The sequence below is a fragment of the Fukomys damarensis genome, unplaced genomic scaffold, assembly GCF_012274545.1.
Source record: "Fukomys damarensis isolate Sample0158 unplaced genomic scaffold, DMR_v1.0_HiC HiC_scaffold_1, whole genome shotgun sequence".
Taxonomy (NCBI): domain Eukaryota; kingdom Metazoa; phylum Chordata; class Mammalia; order Rodentia; family Bathyergidae; genus Fukomys; species Fukomys damarensis.
The window spans coordinates 71,197,793-71,219,788 of record NW_022900913.1 but is presented as its reverse complement, the minus strand read 5'-3'; the positions used below and the strand labels follow the sequence as shown (position 1 = coordinate 71,219,788).

Below are 21,996 nucleotides of genomic sequence, written 5' to 3'. Positions count from 1 at the left end.
CCTTCTCTCTGCTTAGGAATTATTTCTTTTGTGAAAATTACTATGGGGGAATCTTCATAAAACTAAGAGTACATTTGCTAGGTGATCCAATAATCCAACATCTGGTTGTATTTACAAAGATGTGAACCTGGATGTCAAAGCAGTACCTGCACTCTCATGTTCAGCACAGCGTTATTCAGAACAGCCTCGATGTAGAATCAACTGAATCAATCATCAACTGATAAATGTCTAAAATACAGTGAGAGTTATATGTAATGGATGGAATATAATCACAAAATGGTTAAAAACATCATTTATTAAAATGTGGATGGAAATAGAGATTTTTATGTCATATAAAATAAGCTAGGCACTAAAACACACATACTACATGCCTCACAGATGTCTGGAATCTGCAATAGATGTTCACATGGCAGCTGAGGGTAGAATGGTGGTTATCAGAGGCCGGGGAGAGCTGGGGGAGAAGGAGCAGAGAAATAGTGATCACTGGGTGCTGAGTCACACATGGAAGTCAGAGTTTTTGCTGTGCTTTTGGAGAGTAGGGTGAGCACAGATATCAGTCATTCACTGAAGATGTCAAAAAGCTGGAGGAATGTGGGTTAAAAGTTTTTACCATAAAGCAATGCTAAATGTTGCAGGATACAGGTATGTGTACTATGTAGAAACTCACTTTAACATATCACAATGTAATCATGTATCAGAATATCATATGGTACCAAATCAATAGAATTTTATGCTTCACTTCAAAACATAATTTAAATGTTTTTTAACATTTAATGTTTGAAGGTTAAAAATGTTTTTTTCTTTCTGGAAAAATAAAGAATAGTTTTCTTCGGAACACCTCTGGTTGTACTTATGGCCAGGCTGGCCTTCAGGTATAAGCAATAAGCAGCACCTCCTACCCTCTGAAGTAGTGAGCTCCAGCTGATGTGACCATGGGTCATAGACGTTGGAGCTTGAACTAAAGAGACTCATTGGCTCACCACTTTGAAGGCAAGAAATGCGAGGTCCAGGCACAGGGGCAGGTTTGGTCTCTTGCAAGGCCTCTGGCCTTGGATTGCCGACAGTGCTCTGCTGCCTTTTCATGTGGCACACATTGTAGCTGTCCTTTTGTACACTTTATGCATAAAGTGCATAAAGACCCTGGACCTGATGGGTTAGGGTCTATTTAACTATCTCTCATTTACCCCAGTTACATCTTTCAATATCCATGTCCAATACAGTCATACCATCAACTATGAGAGTTTATGGATCAAGCTACAAATTTTCCGGGAGCTCAGTTCAGCCCTTTAAACCCTTTCCCTCTAATGTTTCCTACAGCTTGTGCCAGCACCTGAATTTCCATGCTTGGGTCCCCGGTTCCCTAGATGGGGCTCTGATCTCTTGACCAGGGGGCCTGGGACCTCCTCAGTGCTGGGCATAGTTATCTGTTCCACTATCATCTCCACTTTCCCTGAAAGCAGCTCATAGCCTGCTGTGGTGTCCCTCAAAATATGATTCCTCAGTGCTGCAGTGTTGGAAGGTGGGGCTTTGTGGTTTAGCAGGGTTCAAGATACAAGGTAAGTATACGAAAATCAACTGCAAACCATTTTTACTTACTGGTAATTAAAACAAAATTAGGAAACAGTTCCATTTATATTAGCATCAAAAAATAGAAACAAGTGGGTATGAGTCTAATGAAACAAATGAAAGATTGTTAATTCAAAAACTGAAGAACTTTACTGAAAGAAATTGAAGTTGATCTAAACTAGCAGACCAGAGCCTGTTGGTCTAAACTGAGCTTCTCACCTGATTGTGATGCAAGAGGGCCAGAAAACACAAGTTGGAAAGAGTGACCTGAAATATCTTTCTCTGGTTTCCAGTATCTTGAGATATTATGACTGTTTGTAAAGGAAGCAGCAGAAACAACTGTTTGTACACCAGACACCTCTGTAGTAGGTTCCAGTCTCCTTCCTATTCTAGGACACAAGGCTGAAGAAAGACTCAAAGACAAAGAAACAGAAATGGGGAGCCAGGATGGCCAGGGCTGAGCAACCAGCAAAGGCCCTGCTCAGTCCAAGCCACTGATTTTTTAACTGGTAATCACCTGGGGTAAAGACAAACTGTGTGAGGATGGGATGACAAGTAAGCATATACAGTCATGCAGTTACTATGGATATGAATGCAGGTAAGACTTGTAAAGGGAAAAGACAAAGCACTCTTGAATTAGGAATGGGACAGACAAAATATATGGTTGTGATTAGATCTTTGTCCTTCTAGTCAAGAAGGTTTTAGTTGTGGGAATGGAATTTGGGTGTGAGTTACTCTGACCTCAGCTACTGTTATTGTACTGAGCCCCACAGCTTCACAGCCATTGCTCTGGTCTCAGCTGTGGCTGTTAGCAGGTAGGTCATGCTAACCTGTGTGCTACTGCAGTGCTTCTGAGCTGCTTCCAGAAGTCATGTAAGCTCCAGTCAGACTCGCTTCTTAAAATGAGCAAAGTGAGGGGTTAATTCTTTACAAGCTGCACTGCCTATAGCCTGCCCTGGGCATAATCAATATTGCAGTCTCCTGCACTTTTACAAGTATTAGGTATGGCTATTTTTTTCACTACCTTTGTAGAGCTGCATTTGGTCCATGGAGTAAAAAAATATTGACTGTTGGTCTCTTTACAGAAAAGTTAGTCATCACTGATGTAAAGAACTTGATATTTAGAAATCTAAAGCCTCAGAAGCAGGCCACATTGGCTCATCAGGTGATTCTTGTAGCCATTTGTGGCCACCTGGAGCAGGTGATTCTTCTGAAGTCCCTTGAATCCTTCTACCTTTTCCAGAGGCAATCCCAGACAATCGCCACAATGATTCCTGCTGCTGCTGCCTTGTCAGGATAATCCAGGTATCTTCTCTAGGTGACCTGACTTGGATATCTCTGCCTTGTTAAGCAGATCCATGCTCATGTCCTTTGCAGCACAACTTTTGGAATTTTGAGAGCCTAACCTTACCTGCCCAGATCAATCACATCCCAGAGTTCCTGAACTAAAGTGGCCAAGAATAATGTTCCTATAAACAGAGAGACAACAAAGAGCTTTCTCTTTTCTTCTTTTCTCCTCTTTCTCCTCTCTTTACCTGAGCACAAAAAGAACAGATGATGTGATCATCCCATGAGATGGCAGCAACCAAGAAGCTGAGAGAAGAGGCGCTGGATGGAAGCTACCTTTGCAGCACCTGAATCTTGGACTTGTAACCTCCAGCACTATATATTATGTATTTCTGATGTTATAGTCACTCAGGCTGTGTTTGTTTTTGTTGTTGTTACTACAGCCAGAGCATGTTAATACAACAAGAAAGAAAAAATTCTCAAATTGCTTAGCTTGATTGATAAATTCATTAACATTTGAACTAATTAACAGGAAAATCATTTGCTATGGATTGGATAAGAATTCAGTGTGTCCCTCAAGAGTTTATGTGTTGACATTTCGTTACAATTTTTGGAAGTATGGAAGGGGTTGAAGGGAGTGCCATTCTTCTGTTGGGCATCTTGCCTAAAGAATTAAAAGAATCCTATCACAGTGATATATGGTCATCCATGTTTATAGCGGTACAGTTTGTAATGGCTAAAACTTGGAAACAACCCAATTGCCTGTCAACTGGAGACTGGATAAGGATGTGTGTGTGTGTGTGTGTGTGTGTGTGTGTGTGTGTGTGTGTGTTTTATAAAATGGAATACTACTCAGCAATAAAGAATGAGAAACTAGACAGATTTATAGCTAAGTGCATGCACATTGACACCATACTCTTAAGTGAAATTAATGTTACACATGTGTAAATACTGAATAGTTTCTCTGGTGTGAAAAAGTGAAAGTGTAAATAGGATCAAAATGTGTAATTGATGCTGTGTAATAGGAAGAAAAGTCTAAAAGAGTAGAGGAATTAGGAGGGGTAGGGGAAAGGGAAAAAGGGAAAAGAAAAAAATATGTGAAAAGAAAAAACATGGCAACAGGGAAGGGTATCTTTGTAAACCGGGAATGGTGGAGGGGAGGGCTGGGGAATGGGGGAAAATAAGAAACTGATAAGTTGTGTAGAGGTACAAGATCCCAATGATGAATGTAACTGTATTGTATACCTAATATGTACCAATAAACTTAATAAAGATTTAAAAAATGGTGAATGTTTTAATTTTGATAAATTTTATGATATTTTTCAAAGGAACAACAATGACAAAATTTTGCACTGAAGCCTTAATGGGTAAAGGTCTTGATGACTGCAAATTCTCAAATTGTTTAAATTAAGATGTGTTATGTACATGTACCAATCCACACCAGAAATGGAAACATTATGTACTACAAACATGGACTAATCAAAAGTTTAAAACTGTGGATGTGGTATGGGATGTATATGTGTGCATGAATGTGTGTTTACAGGGAAAGAATGCAAAGAAAGATAAATTTGCATGGTTCAACAATCTGGGTTGGAGATTGCAATCTTTTAGAGATTGGGACCTTTCACTCCAACCTCTTCTTGACCTAAAGGATTGTATTGAGCAGTCTGCTATTATTCTGATGGATTTTCCTTTATATGTGATTTGTTTCTTTTCTTGAACAGATTTTAATATTTTGTTCTTGCATTTTATTTCTAGAATCTTGACTATTTTATGCTTTAGTGCAGTTTTTCTGATCATGGCTAATATATGTAATATATGTCTCACTTATCTGCAGTCAAATTGATAGATAGAATAGGTAAAGAATTAAAATTTAATCCCATAAAACAATGATCACCAGAAAAGTATGCAAATGAAAGCTAAAGCTTTAGGGATGTTATGGATTTTGTTTTGTTTTTGTTTTTGTACCAGGGATTGGTTTTCTTTTTCAATTGGATCTTTTTCTGGATTTGGTATCAGAATGATGTTGGTTTCCAGAAATGAGTTTGGAATCACTCTATTCCTTTCAATTTTATTGAGGGAGGCTGGGGGTTTAGCTCAGTGGTGCCTCCACCTGCCTCATAAGCACAAGGTCCTGAAATCAATCCCTGGTACAAAAACAAAAACAAATCCGTTTTATTGAGGAGTCAGAGGAGTATTGATCAATAACATCTCTAAAGCTTTAGTAGAATTCAGCAGTGACTCCAGGTCCTGGGCTTTTTTCAGCTGGTAGGTTTTTTTTTTTTTTATTAATGCCTCAGTTGCATTTCTTGTTCTTAAATTGATCAGTACTTTTGTGTCTTCTTGGGTTAAGTTTGATAAAGCATCTGCTATTTCTTCAAGTTTCCCCAATTAGTTGGAATACAATTTTTCATATAGTTATTTACTAACTATATTATGAATTTTGACAGTGTCTATTGTGATTTCACCTTTTTCTTTTCTGACTGGATGGATATGAGTCTTTACTCACTTTCTTTTGGAAAGTTTGACTAAGGATTTATTTATTTTCTTTATTCTTTCAGAACAGCTCTGATTGATTCTTCGTATTGCTTTTACACTATCAATTTTATTGGTTTCCACTTGAATCTTTATGATTTCCCTCCTTTATTTTGTTTTGGGATTGGATTGTATCCCAAGTTCTTAAGGTTATTTATTTGAGCTCATTCTGTTTTCCTACTGTGATCACTGATTGTGATTAACTTTCTTAGAACTTCTTTCAATGTATCCCATAGATTTTACAGGCAGAGTCATTAACTTCTAGAAATTTTATACTTTCTTCCTTAATTTCTTCTGACTCACTGGATGTTCATGAATGTATTACTATATGTCCAAGTGCTTCTTAAATTTGTGTGGTTTCTTCTGTGGTTCCTTGGTTTCTATTTTCATTGCACAGTGGTCTGATAGTAAACATAGGGTGATTTCAATTATTTTGTATTTGTTTAAGCAGGCTTTGCAGACTAGAATGTGATGTATTTTGTATAAAGTACCATGTATTGCAGAGAAGAATGTATATTCTATTGTAATAAGGTAGAATATTTTGTAGCTATCAAGTCCATATGTTCCAGGGTGTGGCTCAGCTCTAATTTCTAACTGATTTTTTTTTGCTTAGCTGACCTATCTCATTGTGAAAGTAGGGAATTAGATCCCCTATTAAGATTGTGTTAGTATTTATTTAATCTTTCATGTTCAGCAGTATTTGTTTGATGAAGATAGGTGCTCCAGTATCTGGTGCTTAAATATTTAAAATCATCTCTTCATGTTGGATTGTTCCCTTGTCTAATATGTAGTGAGTTTCTTTGTCTCTTCTGATCAGTTTTAGCTTAATGTTTACATCATCTGAGATTAAAATCATTATACCTGATTGCTTCCGGGGTCCAGGGACAGGAAATATTGCTTTCCATCCTTTGTTTTTAGTTCACAAATTTTTTTGATAAGTAAATGAAACAAATTGATAGATTCCTTTTTTTAGTGGTAGAAAAGCTATTTTATTTTTAAAATTAATTTTATTTGTACATTTTAGATATACATAATGATCACATTCATCATAGAGAATTTGCACCTGTGCATATCTTGATTCCTCTTTTTTCCCAATCTTCTCCCCTCTATTCACTCCCTCTCCCCCTCCTTATTTACACAAGTTTGTTTCCATTTTTCCTTCTATTCTCCTTTTTCTTTTCCTTTCCCCCTTTTCCCATTCTCCTGCCTTGTTCCCCCTCTCATTTGAATTTTTTTTTCTATTTCCCAATATGTATATATTATACATTTTGGTTCTTATTTACCTTTTGGTTTCTCAGCCTAGAGAAATATATGTGTCCAATTCATTTCACTTGTGAGTATGGTCTCAAGGTGCCTTCATTTACCTAGAAATGTCTAATGTTTATCCTTCTTTATGGCAGAGTAGTGCTCCATTGTCAAAGGACTAATATCTAGAATTTATACAAAAATCAAAAAAATGAGATCTCCCAAACTTAATGACCAAATTTAAAAATGGGCATTGGTATTAATAGACATGTCTCTGTGATGAAGCACAAACAGTAAATAAATATATTAAAAATGTTCACCATGACTGGTCATTTGAGAGATGTAAATTAAAATAATGCTGGATTCCACCTCACTCCAGAAAGGAAAGCTATTAGCAAGAAATCAAACAACAACAAATGCTGATGGGATTGTGAGGAAAAATGAACCCCTCTTCACTGTTGGTCGGAGTGCAGACCAGTACAACCACTGTGGAAATCAGTTTAGAAATTCCTCAAAAAACTGAAACTAGAGGTTCCATTTGATCCACTTATTTCCTTTTTTTGGTATCTTCCTGAAATAATTAAAAGCATCATATCACAGTGGCATATGCATACCCATGCTTATATTGGCACAGTTACTAATAGCTAAATTTTGGAAACAGCCAAAGTGTCCATCAACAGTTGAATGGATAAAGAAAATATGCTTTTTTCAGGCTACTACATTCTGTTTTGTGATCCAATTTGCCAATCTGCCTTATTTAATTAACATTGAGAGATGTTACTGAGAGGTGTTGATTAATTGCCATAATTATACTTTTTCTCCGTTGGTGACTCCTTTATATTTCTTTTTTTATCATTTTGCATTGTTGTTCATCCATTGAATATGCCTGATGTTTTATTTCCATCTGGGATTTGTCTTCATTGCTGTCATCATTTCTGTCTACAGTATTCTTGAGTATTTTTGAATTGCTGGTTTACTATGCATAAATATTTTGAGTTGGTCTTTTTTATGACATGTCTGCAGTTCTTCAATTATTTTGAAGGAAAGAGTCCCAGATATGTCTATCTGAGTTGGAAATTGTTTGCTTTATGCAATTCTGGCATTTAAACTTTGTGTTGAGAAGTCTACTGGAATTCTAATGAGTTTAATTTTTTATGTGATTTTTTTGTTTTGTTTTTTGTATGTGCTTTTAAAATTGTTTTTTATTTGGAAATGAATTATGGAATGTTATATCATTGTTTTTGTGGTACTTTGGTTTGAACAAAAGCCTCCTGATTTCCAAGCTTGAATGTGTGATTGTCTAGCCTGAGAATGCATCTGGGCCAGCATGCCTGACTACACCAGTTTTCGTTTTTGTTTTTCAGAAATTTCATGACCCTGAATCAAAGAATTATACTTTGTGTGCTAATTTGTTCTTCCCTTCTGTCCTCCCTTGTGATTCTCTAATCTGTCTTGTGTTTCTGTGACTTTTCCTCTTCTTGGTCATTCATGTCTGTAAAACACCACAGTAGCTGTGTGCTGTGTGGGCTATTTCCTCTCAGCCACTGCCATGTTGCGGCCTGGTTGCTGTATGTTAGAGCTTTTTCCCTTCATAGTACAGCAACAGTTGTGTGCCCAAGGTGGTTGAGTCACCTCTCTTTTATTTACTGTGAATAACAGCCAGAAACATACGTGTTTCTCCATCTCTGCCTTTAATATTAAGGGATTTTACACTGGGTATGGAAATGCTGGTCCAGATGGAACTATGTTTTGCTTCTGGAGTATTCATCAGGGTATTCTGCAGTGTGTCTGTAACTATTTCACATTCCTACCTAATTAAGTTACATATTTTCTTATAATTATAAAGTCGTATTATGAATAGAGCTATTGGACAATGCAAGCAAAAGGAAAAATACTTAATTCCAGTGCCTAAGAGTAATAACAATTTACATGTTGTCATAACACCTTTCTTTTCCACCCATTTCTTTTTTTGTGTAGTGGATAGGAAACATTAGTTTGAATTGTCCACTGTTGAAGGATTATCACTCATCAAACCTCATCAAAATGTTCTGTAGTGCAACTTATCAAATACGTAGTCTTAAACAAACTAGAACCTGAGTACCTCAGGCATAATTGCAGATTTGGCCTCTGCTTGCTCACAGAACAGGTCTCTACAGGTGTCTGCTGTGCTTTGGCCCTTCAGTCAGTGCCCACTCCCCTGGTGCCAATGAGCAAACAACTACAGCCTCTCTCTCACCACATAATTCAGTCAGTGAAGCCACAGAGTGAGTGAAGAGCTGCGTTTGGTTAGGATGGCTGGAGAAGACAAGGGAAATTTCTTGTTCATTAAAATACACGTACAGGGTTACCTCTTAGGAAGAAACTTCGTCCCAACCGAGGCTTGGGCTAACTGCTCCTAACCACGTTTGGCTGTTTAAATCCAGGGCCATAAATCCAGGGCCATGGATGGACTTCAAGGGTTCAATAAACCCTAAGCTGATCACACCACTAATGTGGGGTGGATTTTCCTGAGAAGGTGACTAATTTGATTATCTTCTACTGGGCTCCACAAGCCTTGCCTGGGGTAGATTTTTATTCCGGGCAAAGGAGTGAGCTTCTCTAGTAAGAAGTCACCATGCCAGAAGCAGGCATCCCTTTCTTACCATAATCTAACAACCACAGTTTGGCCACTTCCTGAACAGGAAGAGTTGGAAGTTCTGGGCTCAACAAGGTTTCAAACCTCCATATTTGGAAGACCTGCCTTGAGTCTGACAGAATTTTTCACTGCCTTCTGCGTATGCAAGGAAGTCTGTGGGACCCATGTGAAAAATAGTCTCTGTGGAGTCCTTTCGTTCAAGATGGCTGCTCCTGGGTGCCTGCCTCCTGAGCCACTGTGAAGGGCCCAGGAGCCGCTAGCACCCCGCGTCTGCGCCATGAAGGGGAAGAGCCAGGGAGACTCCAGCCCGAGCGGGCCTGGCTCGTCGTCCGCAAAGCGGCAGCGGGAGCGCCAAGGGGAGGCCGAGGTGGGCACGCAGCGAGGTGTTCCCAAGGCCTCTGGCAGGCCCCCGAAATTGGGTGGGGGCGGGAGATCACCCTGCGAGCAGCGGATGCTCCTCGGCTCAGGAGCTGGCGGCATGTGGGTAACCCAGGCATTTCGGGCGTGTGGCTCCGCGCATCTCCACCGCCAAACTTGCAGGTCCTGGATCTGCAGCCGTGCAGGGGTACAAGACGCTGAGCCCTGAGCCCTGTGCTGCTTGTGGAGCTCCTCGAGAAGGCTGTTCCATCAATTAGAGCGCTTCGGGGCGAGATCTAACGGCACCTGTTGCACACTACAGAGCTGGGGGTGTGGCCTACGCAAACTTCTGGCACCCGCAGGATGCGCGAAGGCAGCCCGCTGCTGCTGTAGGGCCACCGCTCAAGGTGTGCGCCAGAGAGGGCTGGAGCAGCCAGAGAAACAGCAGCAGCAGCAGCACCGCAGCCACCACGCCACCCCCGGGACCTCCCGCGCCCGCCGACCCTCTCAGCTACCTGCAGCTGGACTACTATGGTCTGTATGAGGACCGCAGGAACCCCTACGGCTATCCGGCCATGAGTGAAGAGGACTTGATGCTCGAGGACAACCAGTGAGGTACTCTAACCCTGTTTATCGGGAATGTGAGACACAGCGTGTCCGAGGTGGAGCTGCGCATTGAGAAGTACTGCATCACTGAGAAAGTGGTCATCAAGAGGCCTCCTCAAGGACAGGGTGAGTCCTGTGCTTTTCTACAGTTCCAGAATCTGGACATGGCCCACAGGGCTAAGGTGGCTATGTCAGACTGGGTGATTGGCAGAAATCCCATAAAGATAGATTAAGGCAAGGCCAACCCCACAGCTCACCTCTGGGTGGGTCGTCTGGGACCCAGTACTTCACCGGTATCCCTGGCCTGGGAGTTCGATCATTTTAGAAACATTCAGACCATTGATCATATCAAAGGAGATACCTTTGCCTGCATCCAGTACAAGAGCCTGGATGCAGCCCAGGCTGCCTGTGCTAAAATGAGGGTCTTTCTTTTGGGTGGTCCAGACCACAGGCCGAGTGGATGTTGCCAAAGCAGAAGAGTCTCGGTATCCCCAGCAGTTCCAGCCCTCACTCCTCCCTGTGCACTATGAGCTTCTCACAGATGGATATATCCACCTGGCACGGAACCCTGGATGTGGACTCCACACCTTCTGTACTCAGACTGAGACTGGACCTTTTGGGAAGGCGACTGGACCAGCCCTGGTAAAAGTTCTGACTGCTGAAACAGCCTGGAGGGTTATAATCGCTCAGTGTGCAGCTGGAGTGGTGAACACTGGGGAAGAGAAGGAGACAGAGGCGTGCCCAAGACCTGGGAAAAAAGGCACAAGTAGAGGAACCTTTCCAGTGATTAGGGAAGGACAAGCCACTCTCCTTATGAGGAACAGAGCAGGACCAAGGGAGGTGGGCAGCAGTCTGACCACAGCTCAGACCATAGCCCTGATCACAACTGCAAAGAGAACCACCCTGGTGAAGGGACCAAGGAGACAAGCAGCAGCTCTCAGCAACAGCAGACATGGGGCTGAGGAGCAGAGCCACCACCACCACCACTAGGAAGCTCCAGTCTCTTCCCGGGGAAGAAGACTAGAGAGTGAGTGCAGTCATCAGACCACTGAGGTGGAGCCCAAGCCTCTCTTAAGAGCCAAAACATGAGACAAAAAGCTGAAGACTCAGAGTATGCTCAGAGGCTGCAGTTGGGTTGGAATGGGCTTTGAGTGTTGAAAAATAGCTGCTTCCCAACGTCTATGCATATCCTAGAGGGGGACCAGGGAGTCATCAGTGGTCTTCTCAAAGACCACACTTCTGGGAGCAAGCTGACCCAGCTGAAGATCACCAGCACGGTTGACTAGACCGACCCAAGCTGGATGAGGTCACATGAAGCAGGGGAACCCCTATGGCTACGCAGTGCTCCTAGCCAGCCAGGCAGCCCCCAGTAGGCCTGGCACTGAGGCAATGGCCACAGTGGAGCCAGGCCTGTAGAGGTGGCTTCTCAGGAACCTGGTCTCCTACTTGAGACAGAAGCAGGCTTCAGGGGCAGAGTCAGCACTGAGGACGTTGGGCAAGCTGGAAGCGAATGTGTGGTGATAGTTACAGTGAGAGACACTGCCTAGCCCAAACTCAAAAGCAGTTATGTTCAAATATGATTCCTTCTCTACCTGCTCCCTCCCTGGATTTGAATTATCTGCTGGATCAATTCGTTCATTTGGTGGGGATCAGAGTCTGTCCATCACTAAATTTGAGTTTGTAGATTTTGGGGGACTTTTTTGCAACAGTGACAAGAACCCCTGTTATGTTGACTTCTCTGAGATACTGTCTGCTATATTCTGTATTATTTTATTTTATTTTTTGACTAACTGTATGGAAAGTTGTAAGGCCTCTGTCAGAGGATGGGTTTCTGATGTGTTCAGTGTCCAAATTTAATCAAGTTTTTTCTTAAAAGAATGGAAGACTTCCCCAGTGCATGCCATGTGTCATGTTTCTGGCACTACTATGTCTAAAAGACCTGCTGTTTTTTGGTGGCTCTCAGCTATTAGACTGAGTCAGGACTCATACTCGTTTTTAGTCTTAGTTGATACTGGCACACGCAGCCCTGGGACCTTCTGTGTTCCAACTGGTTAGATACCCTGCCGAGGAATGGGTGAGCCTAAGGTCTGTGCCAACTGTTCCTGGTAGTTTCTGATTTGCTTTTCCCTGCCCATCAGTTCAATCTGTGGTTGTTGGACAAAGTGCCCAATTGTAAAATCTGTTCTTGTGCATGGGGGAGGAGCAGTGCAATAATGATGCCAAGAAGTCTTGGTGCCCGCACACTGTTCAGGATCCTTCTGTCATAGCCTGCCTTTCTAGCCTTACTTGGGATGGGGTCCTAGAGGCCATGGAGTGTTGGAGGCAGCCTACCTTGGTTAACTACTGAACCTTACTCAGAAGTCTGTGGTTTTTGACTCTTCCTTTGGTCATACAGGGCTGGTATGTCAATAAGATGGACCTGTGCCCAGTCACCAACCTAGAGCTCTGTGGAGAGCAACAAATGCCCAATTGAAGTACTTTTCACAGTGCTGTCACAGTGTGCAGTGGGTTAGGAAGATGTCCTTGGTAAGTGACCTAACAATTTCTTGCTCCAATAAAAGTAAGCAAGGAATGCTGAGAAATGGATTTTCTCTTTGAAAAAGAAAAAGAAAGAGTGAGTCTCTGTGACTCTGTGGGATAAACAGGTCCAGGAATCGAGGAAATGCTCTGGTGCTGCCAGCCATGGATGTTGCTAAAGTTTTGAGGGGAAAATCAGCCAGTAGGAGTGGGCTGTTGCTGTGCACAGCTGGCCTAGGCAGAAGGGTGGGATAGCTGGTGATCTTATCCTTCTGACAGGTCTCGGTCTTGTCTTCATGACAAAGATGTTACACCACAGAATTAGGAATCTGTCATGTGCCATTAGATCTTTGACAGATGACCTGTTCTTATACTTTGGTGGATTTGCTGGACCCAGGAAAAATTTGTGACATGGCTGTTAACTCATTTATTGTCCTTTTAATTCACCCAGTACTCTCAGTCAGAGGAAACACAGTGCTTCCAGTCCAGAACCTCTTCATCCTATGACCTTTATTAGGTCTATGATTGCATAGCCCTGTTTAGCGGTATGACCATTTTTGAGTAAAACATTGAATATGAGTTGCCTTTAAATATACCAATTAACATTTACACTGACAAATGTGCATTACAAAGTGGCATGGTACCTACCTCTGCAAATGCAAGGAAGGTATTGAGTACAAAAAAAAAAAAGTCTGACAGCTGCTCGTTTTCAAACTGTGTCAAAATCTAAGGTTCCACTGAGGACAGGGCAGGATGAATGGATAACAAGTCCCCCATTAAATCCTCCACCCCTTCTTCAGCCAAACAGTTCTACTTCTGTTTTGTGTAACAGTTTCATGCAAACATTTTTTTAAAGTGTTACTTGAAAAAAGTTTTTAGAAAAGTACTGAAAGTCAAAATCCCTCATTTGACACATGCACCACCACAGACTCAGAGAAATCACAACTTGGCGAAAGTCACAGAGCCAATGGGTCATGCAGAAATGGGCTCACAGTCATCTTGCTGAGCCTGGAGTTCTATACAGTTACTTCTCTCATATTCAGGAGAGATTACATATTCTTAAATCACCTCAGAAAAAATATGTAAAACTGTCATGCAACTCAATAATGTTCAACATGAGAAGTTAAAAGTTGCTCTCTAATAAACTGAGTTCTACAGTTATAAATATAGAAAGCATAGAAATTAATATGGGTTGTTAGAACAGGGAACTTGAAGGAGAACATCATAAGAATTGGTTTACTCATATCATTCAACAAATAAATTGTCCTTGTTTTGGGTTATGTAGAACAAAATTACAAATAAAAATAGATTTCTCTTTACCCTCTAGCATACATATAGCTGTTTCTCATCTGACTGGAGATATACAGAGATCTGGCTTAATTTGAATCTTAGTCCTGGCAGAAGTGCCAGGTGACGCAGCAGATGGACTTAAGTCTCTTTTTACTTCCCTCTTGCAGGGATGTGCTGGCAGCATGAAATCAGGTCTGCTGTCTCTGAAGTGAGCAGCTGCTGCTGGGACAGATGCCAGGTGCTTTTTCTTCCACTGACAAGTGTGTGACTAAGTGTGTGATCCCTGAAGCACTCACATGCCCACATCTGCCCATGACTTATGTCCTAGCAGCAAAGCTACAATGTTGATCCCGATCTATCTGACCTATAGTGTGAGTACAGAAGGACAGAGATCGTTTTATTCCACCTCACTGCAGTTCCAAGAAGAAAGATGATGCTATAACCCTTATATCCATGTTTTCTTCTACCTTGACTTGAAATAGCCTTAATCTAGGTGCATACATACATCAATGAATGCACGCAGCTAGCACAATTTTGAAAAGGAGAAGTTAAAAATGTGTATGAGGAAGCCCCAGGTCTTCTCTTTGGACTCTGCTTTCAGTGCTCATCCATCAGACCAGTTATTTCTATACTGTAAATATTTAAGTACCACATCTAGGTCAGTTACACTTACTGAATGAGTCAACAAGGTTCTCTTGAAAAATGAGAGCTACAGGAACTTCAAAAATTGTAAATTGGTTTCCTTTCTTTATATAAACACGTATTAGTGTGATCTTCACTTAGCATGTGTAAGTCAACTAACTAAACACAGTATTTCATCAGACTGACCTCTCCCCTGGGATCAAACCCATGCCCTCATGCTTGAGAGCCCAGTGCTCTACCACTGAGCGGCTTCCCCTGCCCAGTATTTCACTAAATGAACAATTAAATCAAATCAGAATTAAATCATAAATAGGAGATACAAAGGAAAGATGATACCATCACTAACCTCAACACGTTGGTTGAGCAACGTCAGGTTGCTCAACACGCTGTTGTTTGGAGAATGTGGATGAAATCCACTTTGAAACACCAAACTATGGTCAAGATGACTGCCACATGGATATTGTGGGACAGGTCTTGCACTAAGGGTGCTCAGTGATGGTCTGTATCGTCGTCTGCCCAACCGACATCTGGTTTGGACCACTTCTGGATTATCATAAACGCTGGGAAGATTGTAAAAGGCAAATACTCAGTATCATGAGCAAGTGTGCTCATTGCGGTAGATGGGTGAGTTAACAGAACATTCTTGAAACTTTAGGTACAAACAGTTACACGCTGTGCAGCACAAAAAGTTACACTGCTTGAACAGAAGCACTGATGTATTGGGCAAAAAAAAAAAATAGAAAAAAAAAAAAAAAGCAAGAAAAAAAAAAAAAAAGCAAGAAAAAAAAAAAAAAAGCAAGAAAAAAAAAAAAAAAGCAAGAAAAAAAAAAAAAAAGCAAGAAAAAAAAAAAAAAAGCAAGAAAAAAAAAAAAAAAGCAAGAAAAAAAAAAAAAAAGCAAGAAAAAAAAAAAAAAAGCAAGAAAAAAAAAAAAAAAGCAAGAAAAAAAAAAAAAAAGCAAGAAAAAAAAAAAAAAAGCAAGAAAAAAAAAAAAAAAGCAAGAAAAAAAAAAAAAAAGCAAGAAAAAAAAAAAAAAAGCAAGAAAAAAAAAAAAAAAGCAAGAAAAAAAAAAAAAAAGCAAGAAAAAAAAAAAAAAAGCAAGAAAAAAAAAAAAAAAGCAAGAAAAAAAAAAAAAAAGCAAGAAAAAAAAAAAAAAAGCAAGAAAAAAAAAAAAAAAAAAAGCAAGAAAAAAGAAAAAAGTTACTTATATATTGGGGTGTGTGTGTGTGGGGTGTGGGCACAACATAGGAAAACAGTATATTATACTCCTTACATTTATACAACTAAAAAATAAAAGTGAAACAAAAGTTAGAAGTCTTTGTATTTAGTTATCCAGGTTAGGGGTTTAAAAAACCATTTCTTAATATTTTCAAGTGGTTCCCTTCCTACCTGCATATACACTCCATTACCTGGCAGCAAAAAACTAATTCAGAGCAACCACTTCCAGGGAAGGAAATTGTGGGCTCAGTGATCACAAAGAACTAGGGCCACTCCTGGCTGGACACACGATGGAGGCATTGCAGGTGGGCCCAACTCTTCTGTCTTCCACCTGCACCTCACACTAATTCACACTAGTGAGCTGTACTTCTGCTCATCCCTGTGTGAATCTTTCTCTATATCACAAGTACAACTTTAGGTTGAGTAGAAGAAATACACAGCACAGTTGGTCTCCAGGCAGCCTCTAGTGATAACACCACAAACCACAGTCAAGGAAAGTTACTTTACCAAGGAACAGAATGTGCCCAGAGGAGCAATATTATGTTGTTATCTTCCAAACCTAAAGTTGGCAATAATTCTACTTAAATGAATGCCAACAGTCTGAAGTATAAAGCATCAAGAATAGCTGAATTACTGCATGAGAGTACCTAGATAAGATTACTAAAACCAAGCTGGACATGGTGGTACAAAGTTATAATCCCAGAACTCCAGAAGCTGAGGCAAGAGGATTGCCATGAGTTGCAGGCCAATGTAGGCTACATAGTGGTTCAAGGCCAGTCTGGACTACAAAGTGAGACCTTGTCTGAAAAACCCAAAAAGCAATAAAAGGTTTAAGAAATACAAACTTCCCCAGACTAACATTTTGAAGATAAGTTCAGTTACTAACTTTGTTTTCCAAAATTATTGTCTACTTAGCATTCATAACCTACTAATTTCATGAACTTGTCTCTAAACATTATGCTTTAGAGACAAATTAATGAACTTAACTTACTTTCTATTATTCTGTATTGACTTACTTGTTTAGTTCACTGAACAACACAATTATAGTATTGAATCCTTCTAGATAGAGTTGCTTGTATGTTTCCAATAGTACTTTAGTAGAATTTTCTTGAATTTTCATTTTACAGACCTCTGATTCCAGGTCTTTAATTCTGAGTTCCATTTGACTTCTCATGGAAGCGTTATTAGTCTCTTAATTGTTACAAATTTTCTTGAGATGCTGCTCGTGCCTAAAGCCGATCAAAGGATTATATTTTAAAAATAATTAAACCCCAATACAAAAGGTGATCAAAATACACATGGAAAGTTTCAGTTCAAAATTTTATTACAGTAAAAAATGCAATGCCATAAATCCACTTCAAAATACTTCCCCTCCCTTTGAACACCTCCTCTTGTAATTCTTGCCACTTTCTGAAGCAGTTCTGGAAGTCCTCTTTCAGGAGTATCTTTACAAGGTGTGATTGCAAACACAGTCAATGCTGCTGCTCACTGCCATCCAACTGGAAGGTAGACTCAGAATATTCTGAGGTGTCCTCATCAACCTTGGCCCCCAGATCTGGCACTATGTGACTAGATTAAACATTTTGAATCGGCTCAGGACAGCAAGACAGCCATGACAGCACAACTAAGGGTGCTAATGAAAGAAGATTCCAGAAGTGCTTCAGAAAGTGGCAAGAATGATGGGACAAGTATGATCAAAATAGGAGAGAGTATTGTGAGGGGGACGCAAGGCAGTGTTTTTTCATTGTGATAAAATTTTTAAAATACTTAAGACATTCATTGTATGTTTTGATCATAACTCATAGGTATTTGGTGTTATTTTCTTTAGTTTTGAGCAAATGATTCAAAAAGGAATTTTACATATGTGAAAAAGAGGCTGGAATTTATCATCAATACGATCTGCATTTAATCTGAATCACAAAAATTTTTATTTTTCTTTTTCTTCGTGGTGCTACGGATCCAACCCAGCACAAGGCAAGCACTCCACCGCTGAGCTCCAGCCTTATTTTGAATCATTCTTAGCAGTCATGCAATCTGATCATTCAAATAGAAACAATTCAAAAACTTAAAAACTGAACAAGGTGACAGCAATTTAAGAGTACTGTACAACTGTCACACCATAAGAGTTTCATGTGCATTTGTCTTGAAAAATCAAATGATTCTCTGATTAATCTCATTACTCTGACAGATCAATTTAGTTAACATGAAACAGAAATATTCAGTCAAAGACACAAGATGTCATCTTCCCTCTGGAAAACCCATAAGACAAAAGTTATAAGGGAAGTAGAAGAAATACATACAATGTAATCATTCAAAATATAATTTTCAGTGAAATTATTTAAGCACATTAAAGATAAGTAAATTAACCTGTACAACCAGATGGACTTCTTTTAATTTTTTCTACTAAATCCTGCATGACCCTTTCTCCAATCTCCTTATACTGATCTACTTGGCCATGTTCTACCACATTCTTTTCTATGTGACTTCTCAAGCTAACTACTTCTTCTTCCAACTTCTTTCCATTTTTTTTGCTAGAGTTTCACATTTCTATTTTATTTATTTTTTTTGGTACAGGGGATTGAACTCAGAATCTTGCACTTACAAGGCAGGGAGCAGCACCGCTGAGCTAAATCCCCAACACTCACATTTCTTTTGTATATTTTTCAGAGATAACAACTCCTGCTGGAGAAAATCATTGTTTTTACCCAGATGTAGACATCTGGACAATGCAGTTTCAAGTTTTGCTGTAAGATAATCAATGCGCATGAAAAGAATAACACCAGTTGGTAATGAAGGAAATAGGATGAAAATAGTCAGAATCAAAATGTCTGACATAAGGTTGGGGATTTAGCTCAATTTCACCACACCTGCCTCTCAAGCTCATAGTTTGCAGAGGTTTCAGTTCATAGTTGGCTGGCTCCAAGGCAGGGTGGCATGGCAGAGGGACATCACAGAGCAGACAAGCAGCAGCAGCAGCAGCAGCAGCAATAAAGCAGCAAGTGACAAGCCTCTTTCTGTCCCTTCCAGGCTACCCAGCTTTGGGATGGGGAGCACTCACACCCTTAATCCTAACATCATGTCCTTGTTCCCAAAACTATGCCAAACCAAGTAGTGGACCAATTTAGCAATCACACACCCTTAATCCCAGCATCACACACTCTAGATTCAGCCACCTCTGATAAAACCCCACCCAGGACCACGTGAGGTTTTGGGGACATCTAGAGACAAGCCACAGCAACATGTATCTGTGTAAAGGAGCTGCATGGGTTAAATTGCCATGACTTTAAGAAATCACTTAGTGGAAAGAGCTGCCTCACAGCTCCAATTCTGCACACACAATGCATCTTCTGGCCCTAATTTCCACATGGGACAGTAAAAACAACAGGAGACTTGGCTCTGCTTGGTCAACAGTTACATGCCTTTCATCATACATCAGCAAACTCTCACCAGACTTGTACATTAATCTCTGCACTGCTACATCTTTGAGCACCTGATAAGCACAAATGGCTGGAAAAAATTCTGAAACAACAATGCTAGTAGTGCTAGTTACTCTGTAAGATAAACAGCCATTTCTCCTGTTTTACTGACATCTTTTTCATTTTCTTACAGTCAAAGATAAATAAATGTTTCTTTGGGGGAAAAATTGCCTATGACTTAGGATCTATTCTTGATAAGAATATAACCAAGACCATCTGTCATGTAAAGGTACAAGATCCCAATAATGAATGTAACTGTACTGTATACCTAAACTGTACCAACAAACTCAATAAAATAAAAAATATAAATTACAATTAATTTATACTCTAAATCTCATGGAAAGGCTTTGATTCCAAGAAAAATTCAAAATTCTAGATCACATAATTAAATTTCCTGGAATTTTAAAAGTTATTAGAACATATTAGCTAGGACTCTGAATATCTAGTTATATATCAATGTCTACAACAGCACTGTTTCCAACAAAATGTGGAAATAACTTTCAGGTCCTTCAATGGATAACGATTAAACAAAATGTGGTATATATAAAATATTGACTTTAGACTATCACAATCTTTCCTATTAAAATATTACTGACAAAGTCATTCATTGCATAAATTCAACTACCTAATATAAAGTTAAGAGGACTTCACTACTAGTAGAGCAGGTAGTATTAATATGATTATGACAAATATTTTTATTAATGAGATTTTTCTTAAAATATTTTGCCTGAAATATTCCTATACACTACTAGAGAAATAAAAACTCCTTTTTGCTATTATAGAAATGAAAAAGACACTGACTTACCAAATTTGCCCTTAATGGGTTCTTCTGAAGCTGTTCAGTTTTCCCTGGTTGCGTATTTACTTTACACTTTAGCCTGGAATTTTCAAGTTCAAGCCTAAAACATTTTTTGGAAAATAACTATTTTCATGGGCCTATTTTTAAAAAGTAACATAATTTTGGATCATTTGAAAGAATACACAAAGTCTTAAAAATGGGGAAATGTAGATGATCTGGTAATTATCACTGTTCCCACTTGGTTGTAGATAATTTTTCTTCTGCAGTGTTGTGACTGAACCCAAGGCCTCATCTGTGAAGCACATGCTCGTACCATTGCACTATATTGACAGCCCTACCTTACACATTTCAAGTAACTGGATCAACGCTAGAATTTCACACAGTTTGATGGAGATTTATTGATTATCTAACATATTTCTCATACTTTATTGCTCACTTGCTTTGTAAAGGCTCAAGTTATTTTATACTGCTTTATATCATACTTTTGTAGACGTTCTTGCATCCTCTCAGCACGCCACAGTGCTTCTATGTGTGCATTCTGTTCATCTTCCAACTAAAAAAAAAACAAAACAAAAACCAAAAACTTTACTAAGGACCTGCCCACCATGAGTTTTCATGCTCCCATTGCACCAGAACACAGGCATAGGGCTCCACCTCCATAGTGTTTAGAGTTACCTCAGTGCTGCAACTGCAGAATTAACCGAATCATTAAGAAGGGGCCTCTGGCCCACATAGCTGAAAATAACTCTCTGGCCCTTTACAGAAAAGTTTATTGATCCCTGCTCTAGGGCAGAAACACACTTCCTGATTAGCTATGTCACCAGGTACTCAAACAGAAACTTGGAAGGCTGGCACAGTACTATGTGCTTGGAGTGCCACCTACTTGGGAGGCTGAGTCTCCAGACCTGCTTTGGCAATGCAGGGAGATCCCTGTGTCACAGGAAAAGAAACAAATACAACAACAACAACAACAACAACAACAAACCTTATAAAGTGCAGAAAAAGAGGAAACTCTTTTATTCATGCTGTTCATTTAGTTGTAATTTTATATTACTACCATTATACTATTTTTTTATTGTTTGTATTCCAAATACCATTCATCAACCATGATTTGAAAAATTCTTACATATGACAGACAAGAGGTATGCCAGTGATACTAAATTGTTACAATTCAGTAAAATCCAGATGACTTCTGAAACTGTTTGACAAACAGTCTCTACACAGAAGCCAGAATGGCTGGGCCTGACTCCCGCTGCACCAGTTACGAGCAGTGGGATTGTAAGAAGAGGAACTTTGTCTTGTTTTCTTCATCTATGAATTGGAGATAACAACAGCCTCTACACCTCACTAGACTGCTCGGAAAATTAAATGAGGGAATATACATAAAGAGCTTTGAAGGGTCTATGACAAACTGTATTGCCTAAAATCTTTATGAAATCTTTGCCATTAGGTATTACCGTTTTTCATGTTTTGAAAATATTTGATATTTTAGGGAAGCTGAGGCAGAAGATTGCCTAGGTCAAGGCCAGATTTGATAATTTAGTGATACCATGTCTCAAAATTTAAAACAGGAGCTGGGCTCGGTGTCACACACCTGTTATCCTAGCACTCAGGAGGCTGAGGCCGGATTGCTATAAGCTTGAGGCTACCCTCGGGTGTCCTGGTAAATTCAAGGTCAGCCTGTGATATATAGTGAGATCCTATCTCAAAAAACAATGAGAAATCTATCATGCCACGCGTAGTAGTGGCACATGTCTATAATCCCAGCACTCAGGGAGGCCGAGGCATGAGTATAGCAAATTTAAGCCCAGCCTGGGCAATTTAG

The 21,996-nt window shown here is 39.8% G+C and overlaps 1 long non-coding RNA gene and 1 pseudogene across 1 annotated transcript; one reads left to right on the top strand and one right to left on the bottom strand.

Moving 5' to 3' along the window:
• The first annotated feature begins 9,928 nt into the window (after positions 1-9,928).
• On the top strand, positions 9,929-11,778 carry LOC104861243 (annotated as a pseudogene).
• A 5,211-nt stretch (positions 11,779-16,989) lies between these two features.
• On the bottom strand, positions 16,990-20,703 carry LOC117285471. The gene is made up of 2 exons (XR_004516529.1): positions 20,654-20,703; positions 16,990-17,125 (listed from the first exon to the last, which is right to left on the bottom strand). It is a non-coding gene; the product is annotated as an uncharacterized LOC117285471 (long non-coding RNA).
• Positions 20,704-21,996: the final 1,293 nt, after the last annotated feature.